Source organism: Aquila chrysaetos, chromosome 3, assembly GCF_900496995.4.
Source record: "Aquila chrysaetos chrysaetos chromosome 3, bAquChr1.4, whole genome shotgun sequence".
Classification (NCBI taxonomy): domain Eukaryota; kingdom Metazoa; phylum Chordata; class Aves; order Accipitriformes; family Accipitridae; genus Aquila; species Aquila chrysaetos.
The window spans coordinates 5369160-5387920 of record NC_044006.1 but is presented as its reverse complement, the minus strand read 5'-3'; the positions used below and the strand labels follow the sequence as shown (position 1 = coordinate 5387920).

Sequence of the window (18761 nt, the reverse complement as noted above, 5' to 3'; positions counted from 1 at the left end):
GCAGATTTATTAGCTTCTATGAGAGGTCATGGATTTTAATAAACTGCTCACACTTCTTCAGTCATTTAGACTGTAACCTGAATGCTGTTTATTCTAAGTTGCTTAAACAAATTGTTTGAGTAATTTTTACATTTCATCACTTGATTTAAAGCCAGTAACACCTTCCATATGGCCAAATGACTTCCCAGCTAAGCAGTCTGGTACTGTAAAAGTAAATAGAAATATAGTCTCTCTTATGAATTTTCTTCATAACTGGTGAAGAACAAGTACAAAAAAAGAACAAATATACAGGTATACCTGTGATTTTCTTTTTTTTTTTAATAGTTTGGTTCAACTGTCATAGAAGTAATGAGGGCTTTGTCACCAAGGACTTCAAACCAAACCTGCTAGTTAAGTTTTCAAGTTTAACACTGGCATAAACAGGCTGGCAAACTAAGTTGGGGATCTGCAACTCAAGGGAAGGGTTTTTTTTTAGTCTGGTCTATTTAGGTTCTTATGTGATGAATACCATTGTCATGGGTATGGTCTTCCATATCACCACGTGTTCCATTTACACAGCTGGCCCTAACATTTAATCTCTTCAGAATTCAGTTTACTCCCCTACAGCTGCTCTGACTCAATAATGCCGACAGAAGTAGTAAAATTTCACTTCAGTATAACAAGTGGCTCTGCCTCTCAGCACCAATTTATTAAGTAGGGAAACACCATTCTGCAACAATCCCTTTGCTGACCACAACTGCACTAATCACTTGCTGTAAATAGAACTGCAGACCTGATGATAAGAACTTGGGACTTCTGGGTGGCTCTTTATCTTCTGACAATATGTTTTCTTCTACAACTATTGCCAAGTTTTAAGCTACAACCTTTCCACCTTCTGCTCATACAATAAGCCAAAAGATACCAATGACTTCAACGAGAAAGTCTTCCCCCAAAACACAGAAAAGCTTTAAAAGGACAATGTATAAACATACCAAGGTCTCTGACAGCTGATTTCAGAAGGCAGTATGAAAAGAGAGGAAAAAACCACCTCAAGGCACAGGTACTTCAAAAGAAAAGAATAATGCAATTTTCTTTTCTGGGGGAATATGGGAAACGGGCCATATGAGATCTATAAAAATACAGCATCGATCAGATAAGGAAGCATCAAATACTAGGATCAGGAAGAAAGGAGCAGATTCATTCATGCAGCATTTTCCCTTTGAATCACCACTTCTAAGAGTTTGCTTATGTATTTTACATAGATCCACCCCATTCACGGCTTGCTGAATCATAATGATTTGAAGGAAAAGTTTTTCTAAGAATTAAGCTAAAATGGAACTAGATTCACCAAAGGTTACCTATACAGCATACATCAAAGCTTCATCATTCAGTCTTATGGTAAAAACAGCCCACACATTAATTACTATAGTGGACTTTTCCTGGCTACATTACAGATCCCTGTGAAAATCCACTGAACAAGAATTAAATGTTGATGAAATAAATCCTCACCAAGAGTAATAATTGTGTAAAATGAAATGCCAAAGGTGCTAAAAATCCTTGCTTAATATACTCTATTTTGTGCAAAACACAAGGGGATTCTTTAGAAATGTAATGAAAAAGTCTTAATCATATTTAACTTCACATTGTAGTTCTATATTTGGCTACCACGCCCTACTTTGGAAAAGCTACAATCACATAGTGCCCTCTAGTGGCTATCAGTCAAAAAACCTCTGCAGGCTGCAATCCCAGGTTTAAAAACACGCAAAATAATCAAAATATTCAGCTGCCCCTGTAGTCAGCCACGAGTCACTGAAAGAACAGCACTTCTGACAAAGAGGATCAAATCTAGTACACACATAGCCCTGTCTGTTTGCAACAGCTTGTAGAAATGGGCTTGAAACACCTTTAGTTACAATTTTTACAATTTAGTTAATAGCTCATATTTTGAATGTGAATCAGAGAGTAAAAAATTTTCTGTTTAAATGAGAATAAATTCAGCATTTTAGTATGTCTCCAGACTCGTTGATCTTACATCTTTAACAGCTCACTAAGGAGTAGATAGTGACTTAAGGCACAGATCCAGGTAACGCATGATGCAGAGAAAAAGGTAAGTAACAAACAGTTACATTCCTTCTCTTCCCTTGCTGAGTGTGATCACATTCCTGCGTGTTTAATAAATTGTTGTGAAGCTGTTTCAACAACAAACTTTATCACCTTGTCCAGATACACGAGCTGGTCAGTGGACATGAAGAGAGTTGGGGTCAGAGTTTGTAAAATTATCTGTTAAGAAATTACCAAGTCTTGGGAGGGAGAAAGCACTTGTGTTTGCTTCAGCCTTCTGCACTGACCCAAGTCTTGTTCTTTCTTAAGGACTGAATTCCGTAACACAAGTGCAAAAATATTGATGTGTCTGGAATTATACAGAAAAAATTTAACACATTTGGTGATGCTTTATTATACTAGGTGTCTCACTGGTTGGTATCACAACAGGGGACCTTCTGACTCTTTAACAAACTCCAGTTGTGCCAGATTTCTTCCTCATCCTACAAATGGCAGTGTGAGGGGAAAACCATTCCCTTCTGCTCCATCTAGCCTTTCCAGTTGAGACAACCGCATTGCAAAATGGGTGCCTATTTTGGGCTATTAAAACTGTACTATCTTACACAACTCATAAAAAAGGCCTGGGGCCATCAGTCTTCTCCCTCTCCCTGAGCTTTCCACATAGGAGCTTCATGTGAAGACAATTCAGAGCCCAGGGAAAATCCTGAGTTCTGTGAGGCTGAAGACAGAGGTGATGCATATGGACAGTTCTGGTTCAGTGGGCTGACCCTCTTCAGGAAGTTCAGCTCAGCATACAGCCAGCAAATGCAGCTGCACATACCACACCCCAGCCGAAAACAAGACAAAAAGTAACTGTAAAAATTGCTTACTTGAATTTTTATTTTATGTAGGGGTTCCTTAAGAAAAATACATTTAGGTAGATTTTCAAAACTGAATGGCCAAATATTTGTCTCTAAGAATTTCACAGTACATTTCTTGAGTGCAAAAAGTACAACAGGTCAGAATAACATAAGTGAAAGGCAAATGCTGGGAGCATCCAAGTCAACCATAATTTTCCTTAGTTTTGAAATATGAAGCATCCCAGACAACTAACCCACATTCCATTTCAGTGCCAAGTCAGAGTAGGAGTTCAGGGAAATGTACTCTGAAAAAAAATACCCTGAATTATTTTTAGAGTAGCGCAACACTAAAACATAAAAACACAGGACTTCTGCTGCTACCAGTGTTGAACTTAGCATTGTGACCAAGAAGAAAATAAAATTAAGGAGCACTCCAGTGTGATTTCTTTTTAATATATATAACTTTATTTTCTTAATCTTTCAGAAAGCTTTTCTCTACAGCTTTTTAAAAATATGCTTTATTTCTACTTTTCTACCCACACTGTAGGATTTGTAACATAATTAAAAGATGTGAAAAATCCAATATGAATAGATATTCTTTAAATATTTTAAGATTTAACTGAAAATTAGTTCTGGTTGATGACTTACAAGTGTCTGTAAGAATAAAAAAATTTATCCAACAAGCAGCTCTAAGAATAATAGCCCCACATCATGAACCTGATGAGAAAAAAAATCTGAAATGGATCAATCTAATAAAGATGAATGATGTATTTTAAAAAATATAAATGGGACAAAGGGAAGAAAACCATAAGAAACCACTTTAGTGATTAAAGTGTTAGTAAATGCAGATAAGATACTTGATTTGATATTATTTTCATATTGATACTATTTAGGAAAATGGCTTCAGAGTATGCTCTTTTATAATCATTACATATAGTTATATATGTTCAAAACAACACTGAACATCTGATTTCTATAGGACTAAAAGTTGCAGTTCTTCCTGTGATCTGTAAAATTCCAGGAGTGGAAAGGATGGGGACAGCTACACAAATGTTTCAAAGTTGCTAAGCAAGACAGAGGCAAAAAAAAAATTCCACCTGAACCTATCTTGAAACTACAAACCACAGAGTTTTCTGTAATATGTTGCAAGATTTGCATCCTTGGCTGGAATAGCACCAAAGGATCAGTTCTGAAGAAAACCCCCACAAATTCCAAATAGCACACAAGCTGCAGTGGGAAGAACTATTCACATTATGTTAAGCACAGAATTTCCGTGGGATCGAGGCCTAAAAACTTAGTCTGATAACTGCTAGTGATCCAGAATTAAAACAAAAACAAAACAAACACCACCCCCCCCGAAAAAACGGGGTTCTTTTGTGCTCCCTTAAAGAGTAAAATAAGCAAAACTGGTTAATCTCTATCTTCCTTTGTTTCCTTTGCAGTAATAGGACATATGAACGACTGATACAGGCATGAAGACACCCCCCCCCCCCCCGCCTTTATGGACTAATATATAAAGTATAAGTATATATCAGCTGTTATTATTTAGTTTTTAGGGAAAGTGGGCAAGGAACGTAATTATCTGTCTCACTGAAGGTACACAAGTCAACATGGAGACAGTAATTTAAGAGTGTCTGTTCATTAAATAAAAGCAATGTGGTCAGAGTGGCATGACTTGACCCTAGTACAGGAATTAAGTTTTGAAGCAGAATCTACACATGGACAGCACAAATTTCTGAAAAACAGGACACAAAAGCTCTTATAAGCACAGCAACAAGTTCATCAGTACAGTATGGATTTCAGTATAGATGGCATTGCTATGTATGGAAAAACTTGGGACCGCAATTGGAATGACAGAGTCTCAGGATGCACATTTAGCTTAGTTTCTGTACTTTCTTCCTGTATCTCTATCCTATACCTGCTACTTAAGTAAATCTGCATGCACCACACCTCTCCTGCCTCTTCCAGACATAGCATTAACATTTATCACCCCTTTTTCATTTTGGTGCCTTTTCCTTTTTGTTGGAAATGTTCAGTTCACTGGCCTCCAAGACCCAAACCACCTGTAATGCTTCCAGCATTTCAGACAAACTTTTCCAACCTCACAGCAGGAAGCCAAAAGATAAAAACTGAATCTATAGTGCTTGGAGTGTCCAAAAATCTATGAAACTGGGGTCTTTAATATCTCACAAGACTGAGCCTGTAGTACAACTATTTGACTTATCTGTTCAGTTGGATAAGGACCAACTATGACTTACAAGAGTGGTTTAAAGCAGAAAGCTCCTTTATAGTACTTTCAGACCTAGATTTTCTTTTTAAGGTACTGATCAATGAAAGGAAAACACTGTATGATGGCTGCAGAGAACACTGAACTAATAACACACAACAAAGAAAGTCTATCAATATATCCATGAATTACATCATATAATTGCAAAGATACCTCTTCTCCTGGTAGCACTACTTCCTTTCTTGCTGTCACCTCCAACATCTTTCACTTACTACTAAGTACTACTGATCACTCTTCCTAGCCTTCAACATCCTTCTTAGAACCAGAATATTTGATGAAATTATTATTTTGTCTAGTAACAGCTGTGCAGCTGCCAGGTATCAAGACGTAATAGATCAATTGCTATCAGTGGGATGGTAAGCAGGTGTTTAAGTGCTTTTGTTGAACCCGGGAAATAATAGCTCTTTCACAATGGGTAGTGGGAAGATGGGTATATCTCTGAGAAGAATTTTCTAGATTGATCCCAAGGAAATAGTAGTCTTAAAAGAAAAAAACAAAACTCATCCAATATCATCCTACAATATTGAAAGAAAACAAAAGGTTGTCTCTACAATATTTTATTCTACCCCTCATTTCTTATAATGCCTTTCTATTTGATTCCTATTGAATTCAACCTTAATTTAGCATAAACATAGAAATTTGCATTTAAATCTAGTTCTCAGGAAGGCAGGCTGGTGGTTATGATATTAGTCTGAGAAGGGGGCTCAATCCCCTGCTCACATGTTCCCAAACTGGGTACACATTCCTACAGAATCATGTAAAGAATCTCAAAATAATGAAATGGGATTTGTGTTGTCCCATATGCTCATAAATAACCTGGAAAAGTGAGTGAAGAAAGATGGGAGAAAATTTACAAATGATATACTAAATGATGCAGGATAACAAAAACAAGGACCAGTTGTGAAAAGTTTCAGAGAAACCATATGCAAGAGTTGACTGCACAATAACATGGCAGATGAAATTCAATGAAGATAAATGTCAAGCAACATATCTAGGAAAAAAACAATTCTGATGGCACTGAGCAATCATTACCACTATAGAAACATGTGTTGTGACTGAGATGTAACTAGGAAAATGACAGCTCAGTGGCAAATAGTGGTTAAAAAAACAAATCATGAATTACTAAGAAAGGTACAGACATATTGTCACTCCATATACTCGTGATTCACCATCACCCTGAATATTGTGTGCAGTCGGACCTCCTCCTCTCAAAATGGAATGGAAAAAGGTGGAGAAAAAAAAAGCAAAAGAGTAACAAAGATGAACAAACCCAAAGTGTCTTCAAACAAAAGAAGTGTTAGAAGACAGTAAAGCTAGTGAAAGCCGGGTTCAAAACAAACATAAGGTGGTGGTCCTTCGTGTAACAGGTGGCAAATCAACAGAACTCCTCATCAGAGCATGTTGTGAATGCAGGGAATTCACAAGGGTTTAGGGGGAGGCCAGGCAAGAATTTGGGACAGATATACGACTAGATGTACACTTCCAGCACGGGAAGATTAAAATAGTTGGAGAAGCATTAGGTAGAAATATCATATATGCCCATCCTTGGCAGCTGCTTAATTTGCTAGTGGCAGGACACTTAGGCTAGGCACGTCTTTGTTCTGACTCAGCAGGGCTGTTCTTATAAATAGCCCAGTGCAAAAACAGGTGCTTCCACTCACTATTGGACTACAGAGGAAGAACATAATCTTTGGAAATTTCTGTTGCACTTCACTGCAGTCTTCTTGCATAATCTGCAACAGGAGCAGAAGGTTTCTAAACTCATTAGAATGCCTACAGATGAAGACAGATTTCTATCTGGCTTTTAAAAATGACTATTCTAATCCAAAATACACCATATAGGTAATTTAGGGTGTTCTGGTGGAGAAAACATCTATGTCTTTAGAATCCTAGATAAAGCAAAAATTTGCTAAGTCTGCCAGTGCTTTTCAAACTTCATCTTCACAATAATACAACCCGATAATAGTTTGGGAAATTCCTGGATACTAATGCAATGAAGAATTGCTTCTGTCATAGATGACTTTCTCAAGACCTCTGAAGTCCTGGTATATAACAGTCTGACAGGAGACTATTATCCTCTGCCCAGAGTAACTGACACATTTTTGTAACCATTGGCACGTTAACACTGCTGTTGTAAAATGTCTTACTAAGTATAAATTATACTTTGATATTTGTTACTTCAGATCCACAAATAAAGGCTAGATGGCAAAATTACCCTTTAAAATAATTCCATAAATCCCATGGCTCCCTGGTAGGCACACCAATAATTTCCTCTGTACAATAATGTTTCATCAATGTATTCTCTCAGCTCCATCAGATATTTATTCAGCCAAATAGAGCACAAATCACTGAGCATAAAACCACTACCGAGTGCTTGCAATATCATCCATTAGCTCCATGATTTCCTTGACAGCACAAAGGATTGCAGACTGCCAATTATAATTAAATAGAGCTCCCTATAATCAAGCAGAGCTCCTCATTGCACTGGATAGGAAAATGCAGGTTAAAACCCAAGAGTAATCTAAAATGGACCCAAACCTGGTCCTAGCAACACTGTTTTACAGAACTGGAAATATCTCTGCAAACAATATTTATATGACATTTGCATTGGGCAGAATACACAAGCTGTGACATTCTTACGGTCAGCTGGTCTTCTATTCAGGAAATCCAGTAGGAGGCTTACATGAAAATTTAAGAAGTACATACTGTATCATTCAGATGCACATATATAACATCTTTACAAATGGAGAAAAAGATTCATTTTGACAGCTTCGGTTCATAATGCATTAATAAACAGAATTTCTGTAACAGCCACAAAGCCAATGGAGAAAGAATACAAAATGTTAAAGTAATTCATGACTTCTGAATGACTTTTGAAGAAGCAAACCTACTGGCATCTTCTCTGACTGATCTAATGAGTCTTATTTCCAACTTAATCTTTTTTGGGGTGGGGGGTGGAGGATGGACACACACCAACACCAGCAAAAAAACCCTCTTTGCTAGTTCACTAAGCAAGGGTATAATTACCTAATTATAAATACCATGGGTCATACAGTCCTTAGCTATATGGACATCCACCTCCAATACACATGCCTACAAATGACTAGCAAGATTTCCAAGAAGCCATTCATGTACATAATTATTTGCATATTTAGCAAAAATTTGCGTTCCGGATCTCTGTATTTCACATTGGGTCAGAATAAAATATTTTTAGACTGCATGTTAATAATAAAAAATCTAGTTCTGCAACTGGACCTTAAAAGTTGAAGGACATGGCGTTGCAGCAGTAATTCATAGGAGAGAGGCCTAAAATATCGATATGGTTCACAGATGATATTAAATTGATCTTGGGAATTCCTTTCCAATGCATTTTGTTTTATATCTAGCCCTAGAAGTATACATTTGTATAACAATTAGAGGCACATATTAGGGACAACCTCTAAGTGAAAACAATGGGACTCTTTCTATTGACTTCAGAGGGGTTTGATCAAGCTCTAAAGCCCATTCCAGCTTGCCCATGTCTCTGTTTTTAGTACCATTCCTGGTGTTGTTTCCTGTATAAATTGGCATGCTTTCCCATTTACCTAACACTGCTGTACACTTGCACTGTACTCAAATGACTAAAACCTTCCAGTGCATACAAACACATGACTGTCAGACAAGTGTCCAACAGTACATGGATCTTCCTTGTTGCTCTGGCTTCACATTAGATTATGCTAATAGCTTTGAAACATTGGAAGCAGCTGGGGCTGTTGACCTTGCAGTGTACAAGTTCAGAGCCACATCCAATGTCCTTCAAATACATGCATAATACTTCCTTAAATCTACTCCTCGCTACAGCATTTCAGAGTGTTTCCTGAATTCGTTGGTGAGTGATGAGACTGCTTTGTTAGAATGTCACTTTTGGTGTAGTTACACGAGAAGAGGACTTTGCCAACAAAATCCCCATAAATCATCCTTGCACAACACACCCTACTGAGCTCATAATTTGCAACCCTGTCAGTTGTGCTGATGCAACTCTTCATTTGACCATACGAAAAGTCTGATCACTGATTTAAGCCAGGTTAGAAGCAGCACTAAAGGAGGGGGATAGGTTTTCAACCTTCATCCTTTTATTGATTCAGTTTATACCACAATCCCACAACTATATTGGCACAACTGAAGGAGACAGCAAATGACAATGCACTGAACAAGCAGGTCAAAGCAGAACCTCTGAAACCAAATTACTGTTGAAGTCACCATGTCACGTAACTGTACTCTGAGAGTCTTGTGTTTTAACAGATGCAGCAATCCTAGTGAAAAAAGACTCCTGCTTTTGAAATACTAATTAACTAACTCTTACATGCTCATAAATTCTAGTTCAGAATTTGGCTCATTAATAAGTTTATCAGAAATAGGGTTTGTAAAATCCTACTTGCATTTTTATTCCAATGTGGCACTTGACCTAGAAAGGGGCTTTGTAACAACCATCTGAATTTTGACCTCACTGAAAGAGTATGACAGGTAAGATCTGCATTTTACTTGTTGGATAAAGATGTTAAAGGATTTGTTTCCAAAATACATGAGATCAAAGCTGCATAGTCTGAAGGTGTTCACCTGATTACAGTCTACTGCTGTTTGGAAGCAAGGCTGGCAAAGAGTGTATTGTACAATAGAACCGCAGTGCAGAAATTTCCATGATTAAATTGTTCTGACTTTGCTTATGATAATGCCATAGTCTCCAGCTTTGAAGTCACGGAACAGAAGATCCATCTAATTCTGTCTTGGGCTAACTTTTCAGGTTAAAAGTTTACTGTTAAGACTGATCCTAGAAAAACAACCACCACCTCTGTCCATCAAATACTTTGTGTTTAAATTGCTAAGAAGCCTGCCCTTCCAAAATTTGCAGCAAGATGGCATCTGCGCCATTAAGAAACAGCATACAGCAGATGAGCAGATTGTTTTAAGATTGCTTGCTGTCATGGCAACATACACAACTGTCAAAAAAATTATACTTAAAGAGTAAAAAAAGTTAGCTCAGTTTTTGCTGAAGAATGGTTTCTCAAAAAGACTTACTACATCTGCAAAAGAGCAGAAGCACAACCTCCGCAGCAATAATCTTACTGCACATCCATATTTTGCCTAAATAAGGATGCAAAACACTACATAAATCCTTACTTCATCTCTTAGAAAGCAGTAACTTTACTATGTAGGAATGGTATTCAGTCCTAGTTTTCCGTAAAATTAAACTAAAATTTCCTGGAATTTATTTATAGCTGTTCTGCTTCCCTTCTCAAGTCTTGTTTCAGGAACTGGTGAGCAGGAAATTGAATGGATGGAACCATCCCAAGGTTTACTCTATCCCAGACACATATAAACCTAGGTAACACACAGAAGCACTCAGAGAAGTAGGAACATGTACCATGGAGTGATCAATGCATTCCTCCCTGGGGAAGCTCAAACAGCAAGCTTAATTCTCTTAAATCAGTTCTGCACACTGCAGGTCCACTGACTCTTCTGTTACAGTATGTAGCACCTGAGTATGACAACTGGAACCAGTGGCTATGACTTCTGGGGAGTCATGCAATACACAACTTCAATCTCAAAACATGTACTGTTCTGCTATCCTGAACCTTGCTTATTATGAGTTCTAATCAATTTGATCTTTCAGCCTCTTGCCTTCAGCTGCTGATCAACTCCAGACTTCCTGTATTTCCTCCCACGAAGACAAGCCCAATTTAGCTCTGAGTTATAGGAGATTGTGTCTTCTGTGAGATGCTCATAAATCCTGATTATTATGGTCTTCAGTAGATTTCAGGTCACCAAGAACTGCAAACTGTGATCTACTGAAGGCAGCTGTGTCACTAGTTTCATGTATCACTGGCCCCAAAAGTATTTTAACTCTCCAGCTGCCAAATTTCTCGTGTGTCATGGTCAGTGTGTGAAATACCAGCCAAAGTCCTGTGTTACACAAAAAATGAAACTGATATACAGATGACATCAAAATGCCATTGAAGTAAATGTTGAAACTCAGACTAACATGAGTGGAATTAGAATTTTGTCCCGCAACTCTATGGCAAAGATTCCTCAGCTCTCATCTAATTAGCACAGAACACCAATTTTCCCTTTCTGCTTCTGCTGACAACTGAACGATCTTCACTATTTGAATTAATTTGAAAAAGTTATACATCAAAACTATTTCAGATTGGGTAACAGCAAGATGAGATCTGAATCAGAAGGTACTGTCTGAATACAATACATAATAAAAAGAAAGGACATCTCTGATAAGGGTACAAGTTATCCAAACTTATCCCTGAAAAAATGAGCTGTGTTGCTTCTAAAATACAAACACTTCCAACAGCAAAGTGTAAGCAAAACAAAGGTTTTTCTTTTCATATATATTTTATTTCCTAATGGAATTTAAGTGCTCAAAATAGTTATTAAAAAAGTCTACTTATTTTCTAAGCAATTTACTACTTGCAAGTAGAAAGCAAACGTACAATAATTACAATAAAACTACAATAAAGCTACAATAATTACAATATATTTGTCTCCCTTGCACTGTGGTCATGTATCACTTACCTTCTGAGAGATTGAACCCACGATCCAATGATGTGAGTGAGATATATGGAAAGCACAGGAGCTGCAGCAAACTGCAAACTGTATGTATTCTAGTAATACTGCATATGTTGATCTCATTGAAGCAAGCTGATAAAAAAAAAAAAAATCACATAATGTACTAAATGCAGGGGTCTTATGGTGGTTACTAGTACTTGAAATACATGTGTACAAATACAATTTACTCAGCTGTTCAATGGTCCATACATCCTAAGGAGTCTCTGTTTCATAATAGAGAAAAGACAGAGTATGTAAAAAAAGGCCTAGACTGCAACTATGGATAAACCTAAGTGATGTGTTAATTTCTAGCACTAATGTAAACAGTTTCATGCTTTCTCCAGTAGTATAGGGGATCACACTGCAGTTTAGAAGGAAGCCTTCCACCTTCCTTCCACACCACAATTCCTTCCCAGGCATGTGCCCACCTGTTCTTGGGACAAAATGATCACAATCACTTAAATCGGACTTTCATAAGCAAGTGGCAAGCAGTCTTTTTTTTTTTTTTTTTAATAATCCAAAAATCAATTAGTAGTAGATGCCAAGTTTTGGCCATTTGTGAACTTCCCCCACTTAGTATACTAAGTCAAGTAGCTTCCATCATTTTTTCTCTTCAATACATTCAAGTGATTTTGAAACCTAAATAACGGAAAGAAAATAATTTATATAAGAAAAGCTGACAGACATAATTGCTCAATGAAAGGGTTGTGTTAGTGAAGAGCTCACGTACTTCAGGCCTGGCATGCAAGATGACAACTGGCGAAGGAAAAAGCTTCTGAACATACTGCAGCCAGGCAGAATGAAGAAAGGAGTTAAACAGAACAGCCTGATAGCAGCAAATCTGCCACAGCGCCTACTAATGCCCATAACACTTTCAGGATCACAGCCCTAGAAGCATGAAACGGAGCACAGTGATTTTCCTAACGAAGTCTCAATTGAATGCAAATTATTCCTCCTGTATTTCTCCTTTGCTGGACACATGAAGTGAGGAAGGTGACTAGCAAGCTTTCCACAACACCTTCTGACACTCATTTCACTAATACTGCCAAGCCTGGACTTAAGAGTACTCGGGCAAGTTAAGACTGTTACAAACCCTTCACTAGCATGTGTTGGCTATTTTTAGTGTGAAGAAAAGTCCTAGATTTTTACAAATTTCAGTTATGACAGAAATCAAATATTCACCTGTGGATTGTTAGCAAGCAAAGGGCTAAACATAAACCACTGTTTCCAGCTGCTTGGAAATCATTGGGAAAGCAGCCATCCCTCCTCCCCTTATTAAATCAGGAGGGGGGGAAAAAAAGTCTTTAAACAGTTGATATGATCAAACTATTAACCCACGATATTTATACAGTGTTATATGGGCCTAAAATGTTTTCATAAAGTGAGGTTCCCGATTCTACGGAGCTCAAGTTAAACTCCGGGGTCAAGTACCTGCCAAGTTGGGATAAATCCTGGTGAAACCCGTCAGCGTTTACACACAGGGCAGGACCGGGATTCTTGGGTAGAGGCTTTCCTCGGCCTCCGCCCAACGGGATGGATGGGGCAAAGCCCAGGCGAAGCGCCGGCCCCTGAGCAGGTTGTGTTAAACCCCGTTAAAAGCTTGAAGGGAAAGGAGGGAAGAAATCCCGTCCGTGGGGCGCGTACCTCTGGCGGAGCTTCCCCTCAGCGCCAAACGTCCCCAGCTCTAGGAAGGGTGCCGGGGCCCCGCCGCTGTGAGGGGAGACGGCTCCTCGCGCGCCGGCGGCCGTTACGAGCTGTGACGTCCCCGCGGGCCGCGCGCCACCTGCCGCTCGCGCCCGCTGCCGCGGCGCCGTGCAGACGGGGCGGGCGCCGCTGGGGGCCCCGCGGGGAACCGGGGTCGGTCCTCAGGCGAAAGGCGTTTTAACGGGGGAGGTCACACGGGTAGGGACAAGGCACCCTGCGGGGAAAGCGACGCTGAGGGTAAAGGGAAGACAGCGGAAAGTTTCCCTCCCGGGTGAGCCGTGACCTCGCACCTGTGAGGACGCCTCCAGGCCTAGAGGTTCAGGCCAGATCACACCCATTAAAATGCAGATCAGGCACGATCAGGTATCTTCTCGCCTTTGAATGTGAGAAAGGACAATTTAATGAGTCAAAGTGGAATTTCCTAACTCCGGCGGCAAACTTTCTCTGGGATCTTATGTTGCGCTTTTTATATTTACAAACACGCACCAATTTCTTTAAGCTACTGCTATTATCCTGAAGTCTAAAACCCGTACCACTTATGTTACAATGTAACAAGAAATACTTCACTGGGTTTTCCCATACTAATTAGTAGAGCTTGCAGGGTCTTGGTTACACTGGACATGGCTTTCAGACCTCCCATGTCTACAGTTTTTCATAGTTTTGAATATCTGAGACCATGGAATGCTTTCAGGATGAAAGTGACAATAACAAGGACCTTCCAGTCATATGTCTTCATAAGAGCACTGTGCCTGTAAAAAAGAGAAAGATCTGTATACAAGAATGTTCATTCCCCAAAAGGCAATGCAGAAAGGAGGAAGATTTGGACCTGCTGTGGAAGTTGTACATTATGCCCCTTTTCCTCAGACATATTGAAGTCTAAGGGGAACAAAAAAATGGAGAAGAAAATCAGATTCATCCCTTCAGGGTTCAAATTGGCACAAACAATACTTACACCGCATGTCACCTCTAGCCTCACTGGCTTTGACAGCGCCGCAGGAGCCCTCCACTGTCTTCCACACACAGTTGCCTTTTCCTTGCTTCTTACACACGATTATTATGCACAGTAATCACATCCCTGTAACTCTCTGTTGGCCTTGGCATGTCACAGATACAAGTTCCCTCCCCATAAACTGATATGTTGCTGTTACTAGTATGAGCTGCATAATTTGGAATAACTGACATAAGAGTAGATGTTCCCCTTCTCATTGCCATTGCACTGCTACCTAGAGGGACTTAGGTGAGTAGAGCTGTTTTGTCAAGAAGGCGGGCAGCTGAGCTGACTGTCTTCCTTTACATTTTTCCCTGCCTCGTCCTCTCCTGTTCCTTCACTTATGACAGAGCGAGCACCAGAGCTGTGCAAGAAAGCAAACATGAAAATCAGACGGGTGATTCCTAGAATAGCTCTTGAGTATCAGAGATGTTGAATGTGAATGTGTACATGAAGCCACCAATAAACAAGTCCCTGATCCTTATCCACTTTTTATTTGCCTTCCATAGTAGCAACTACATCAGCATGCCTTGGAGAAGACATCTTTCAAGTCTTTGTACTTACAGAGTTGTGACTGCTGGATGATACTTACATCTCTTCTCAGTGACATGCATTTATCTTCTTGACAAATAAAGGCTCAAAATAGGCCCTATGTCCTCCTTACCGAGAAAGCATCTGAGGGGAAAAAAAAAAAACAGCCACAAAATAAATAGAGACAAGAGCCTTTTAAGCATGGCAATGCTCATCTTTATTGTTACTGTAAGCATACTGAACTACAACAAGCTGGCATAAAATCTAAAAAACTAGGTTAAGACTCGCGAGCCACAGAACAAATGCTTTCTGTTGCTGTATCTAAGAAAACCGCTCTGAGCAAGGCTATTTGTCCCTTGGTCATCAAAACAATTTTAACATGAAAGCTGATACTGTCAATCCAAATGTATCCTGAACTTATTTTTCTAAATAACAGTGCAGGAACCTCAGAGTTATGCTCAGAGATCGCATGTAGGCTTCAGATTAATGAAAATGAGATTGTTTAATATTCTGCTGATTCGAGAAAAACAGCACTGACATGACTCACCTCTTTTCTTTCTCCTCAGAGAATCATTCCTTTCTAACACAAGTTAGGATTTCTCTTTATATAACTAGGCCATGAAACAAGAGTTCAGCTGTCTATCAAACAGAAAGCAAATTAATCAAATAATGCATACCATTTATATAATTGCATTTCAAAAATTTTTATCAAGGGAAGGCATATCAAATGGACATGTATTGGTTTGGCTGTGGAACACGCATCAAGCTAAATAAATTTTATTTTTTCTTTTGTGTCCTTGTGTGAATATTTCATTTTAAGAAGTATTTTTCTGCAACTGAATGGATGCCAATTGCAGAAATATCTGCCACTTAGCTAGAAAAAACTCATCATAACTATTCTTCATAAATATCAAAGGCTAGAAATCCTCTGAGAGAGAAATAAACATATCAGATCATTGTACTTTCTGGGAAAATGTTGCAAACTTGTTTACCACAAGTCTGCTATAGTGAGAAAATAAACCAAATAAAAGGAGAATCATGTTTCTACTAATAGTCATTATGACCCTGCAAACATTTTTGTTTGTGACATTTATAGAATTGTATCAAGTAGTAAAAAGGAACTTAAGGACAATTTTTCAGGTGCTTAGTACCCACAGCTAGAACCAGGCTTAGTTTCATTCCGACTTCAGAGGTGTTTACAAATCAACATACTTACAATATATTGGTTGGTGCACGCCTCCATCGACTTCTGTTTATTTCTGTGAAAATGCTCCATTCCTTTTGGCATTGGTCCTTCAACGTGAAGAAAGACTTTGCTTCACATTTATTTTTCCTGTCAAAAGCTTTGCCCCCCAGAAGGAATGCAGAGCCTGCTTTAAGGTTAGGAAATGAAAAGCGCAGATACGTCGTCATCATTATATGTGAAACTTCAAAGTAAAAGACATGCAGATAATCACACTTTTTACACAAGACACATTATTTAGCAACACAGGTTTAAACAATTTAATACAATTGTTTTTCTTCTTGTACCCCCTCCCCCAAACATGATGATGGTTTATTTGGAAATAGCAAGGTGGCCTAGGGGCAGCTCCATCAGCTGGCACGCACAGCACCTAGGATTTATTCCGAGACTGAGTCTCTCGATGCTTGGTTTGGCAGGAATGAGAGAAAATGAAATATTTTAACTAAGTCAAAACAGCAAGGCAGATTCCAGCCTTGTTTGACTGATTTCTATCAGACAATATTTTAGGATCCAAAGGAACCCTATAAAGTGTTCTCTATGGAGGCAATCCATATGTGAGTTGGTTAAAAATACATCAGTCTTATCTTGTGTGCTTCTATAGGGTACTAAAGCTGTCTTGGAGATATTTTCTTGGGTTGAAAATATTTTCAATCTTGTACGAATGCTGAAATCTGATATGGAACTTTTCAGCTATATATTTTATACAAGAAATCAGTATAATTCTTCATTGCAGAAGGCAGGTATATCAATTAGTACAAACAGACTTTCACAGAATTCGCTAGAAACCATCAGCATTTTCTAGCATGACCTAAAAGCTATATAGAGAAAAACCTCTCTTTTTAGGACTAAAACCAGATTTGGCTTATTATTTCACTATGAAGGGGAGATTTCTTACTTGAAAACTGGGCCCAGTACCCATGTCAGACTGTGCTATCTGTTCGCACAGAAAAATAAACTATCATAAGTAATTTTTAGAGTTCATGACTCCCTTTCAAAGTTGAGTCATGGCAACTCAAAAGCTTAGCTTGAGGGGGAAAGGAGTACAAAATTTATCCTGATCTCTTTAAAGCATCCCTTAAACACGTGTTTTGGATTTATTTGTTTGTTTGTTTCCTTGGGAATGTTTTATAGCATGATAAAAATGGTTCATTTAGCTGTCTTTTTGGAATTATGATGAGCTGTTTGACTTGCAAAGCTTAGAAGAAATTACAAAAACTGACACTGAAAATGTGTCAAGATAGCAATGTTAAGCTCTCAAAAAAACCCAACTTACAGAATGCCCTTGCTACCTTAATTTATTCCTTTGTATTATGATACAGCTTAGATTACACTACCACATGCTACTTTTTCCTTAGGATCTACCTTATACACAGCAAGAAGGGTTAGTACTCATTGAATGAGAAACTCTCTGATATTTTGCTTTAAACCCTTTGTTCAATTTCTGTTCTCGTGACAACGTTCAAACTCACTGTTAGATGCAGCAGCTTACCCCAGCCATGGGCAGATGTTACCGAACAGCCACACTCAGGCCTTGATCAAATAGACTCTTTGAAGAATTTTCTTATCAAGCTCTATGTTAAATGCAGGCCCACAGACTTCTTTTTTTCAAAAGGTGACACAGTTGACCAAACTTGAGGGAATACATAGCCCAAAGGTAACTCCCAAATGAGATGTGTGCAGACGGTTAACGCTGAAACTCCTGCTTGAAGAAAAAAGGCAAATACACCTCTCAGCGTGATGGATGTGATAAACCCCCCAAAATACAACAAAGACACAACCCCACAGAACTGGCTGGTTTGCCCGTGCTTTCAGAAATGACTAAACCACATTTGCTTTATATAAGATATGCAAAATGTTTTTCATATATTTCTGTAAAAACAACTATGTACATGAACAAATGACTGCATTAATTGAAAGTTTTCTGACACAAAGTTTCATCCCTAAAATCTGGCAAACTTACACCTGTCTTACGATAGGAACTCAGTCAGCTTCATGTATAACCATTGCTCCTGAGTCAGCCTAAGAAATCTGCTTGTAGGTACATGCTAATTCCATACAAAGACAAAAGCGATGTTTAACGCACACTCCTCAACAATGCCCCGCTATAACAAATGAGGAGAGAACCCACACGATCCCAACAAGCACTGGCTGAGCGTTCTATAGGACTTTACTAGGAGAGTGATTAAAAAGCGTCCCTGGTTTTTACAGGTCAAAACTCCAAGATACTACCCGGACCACTGGGTACACACAAGCAGCCCCTCTGCTGGCACCTGCCGCAAGATGGGGAGGCGTCACCTTTCGTTTAAGGCAAAATTCCATAAGACCAGTTATTCCCTTTAAACAAACTCCCAAACCAAACTATTTAGCCCAACTCGAGATACCATAGGGCTCACCGTGAGACACCTCCCTTGCCACAAGACCACCTCCAGCCCAAGGGCCGGCACAGGCAGCGGACAGCCGCGACCCCCGCGCGTCCCGCCGCGGAGGAACCGGCGCTCTCTGACGCGAGGGGAACCCCCCCCCCCGCGCAGGACA

General features: G+C 39.1%; 2 long non-coding RNA genes across 5 annotated transcripts; both read right to left on the bottom strand.

Moving 5' to 3' along the window:
- Positions 1-2901: 2901 nt before the first annotated feature.
- LOC115338817 lies at positions 2902-13381 on the bottom strand. Its single transcript, XR_003922539.1, has 2 exons — positions 11728-13381; positions 2902-3184 (listed from the first exon to the last, which is right to left on the bottom strand). It is a non-coding gene; the product is annotated as an uncharacterized LOC115338817 (long non-coding RNA).
- A 27-nt stretch (positions 13382-13408) lies between these two features.
- LOC115338815 lies at positions 13409-18741 on the bottom strand. 4 transcript variants are annotated; one of them, XR_003922535.1, is made up of 5 exons: positions 17696-18741; positions 16200-16353; positions 15531-15618; positions 13755-15127; positions 13409-13678 (listed from the first exon to the last, which is right to left on the bottom strand). It is a non-coding gene; the product is annotated as an uncharacterized LOC115338815 (long non-coding RNA). The 4 variants fall into 4 exon arrangements; XR_003922534.1 differs by having other exon boundaries at positions 13409-15127; XR_003922536.1 differs by having other exon boundaries at positions 13409-15127; positions 16200-16356; positions 17716-18741.
- Between the last annotated feature and the right edge of the window lie 20 nt (positions 18742-18761).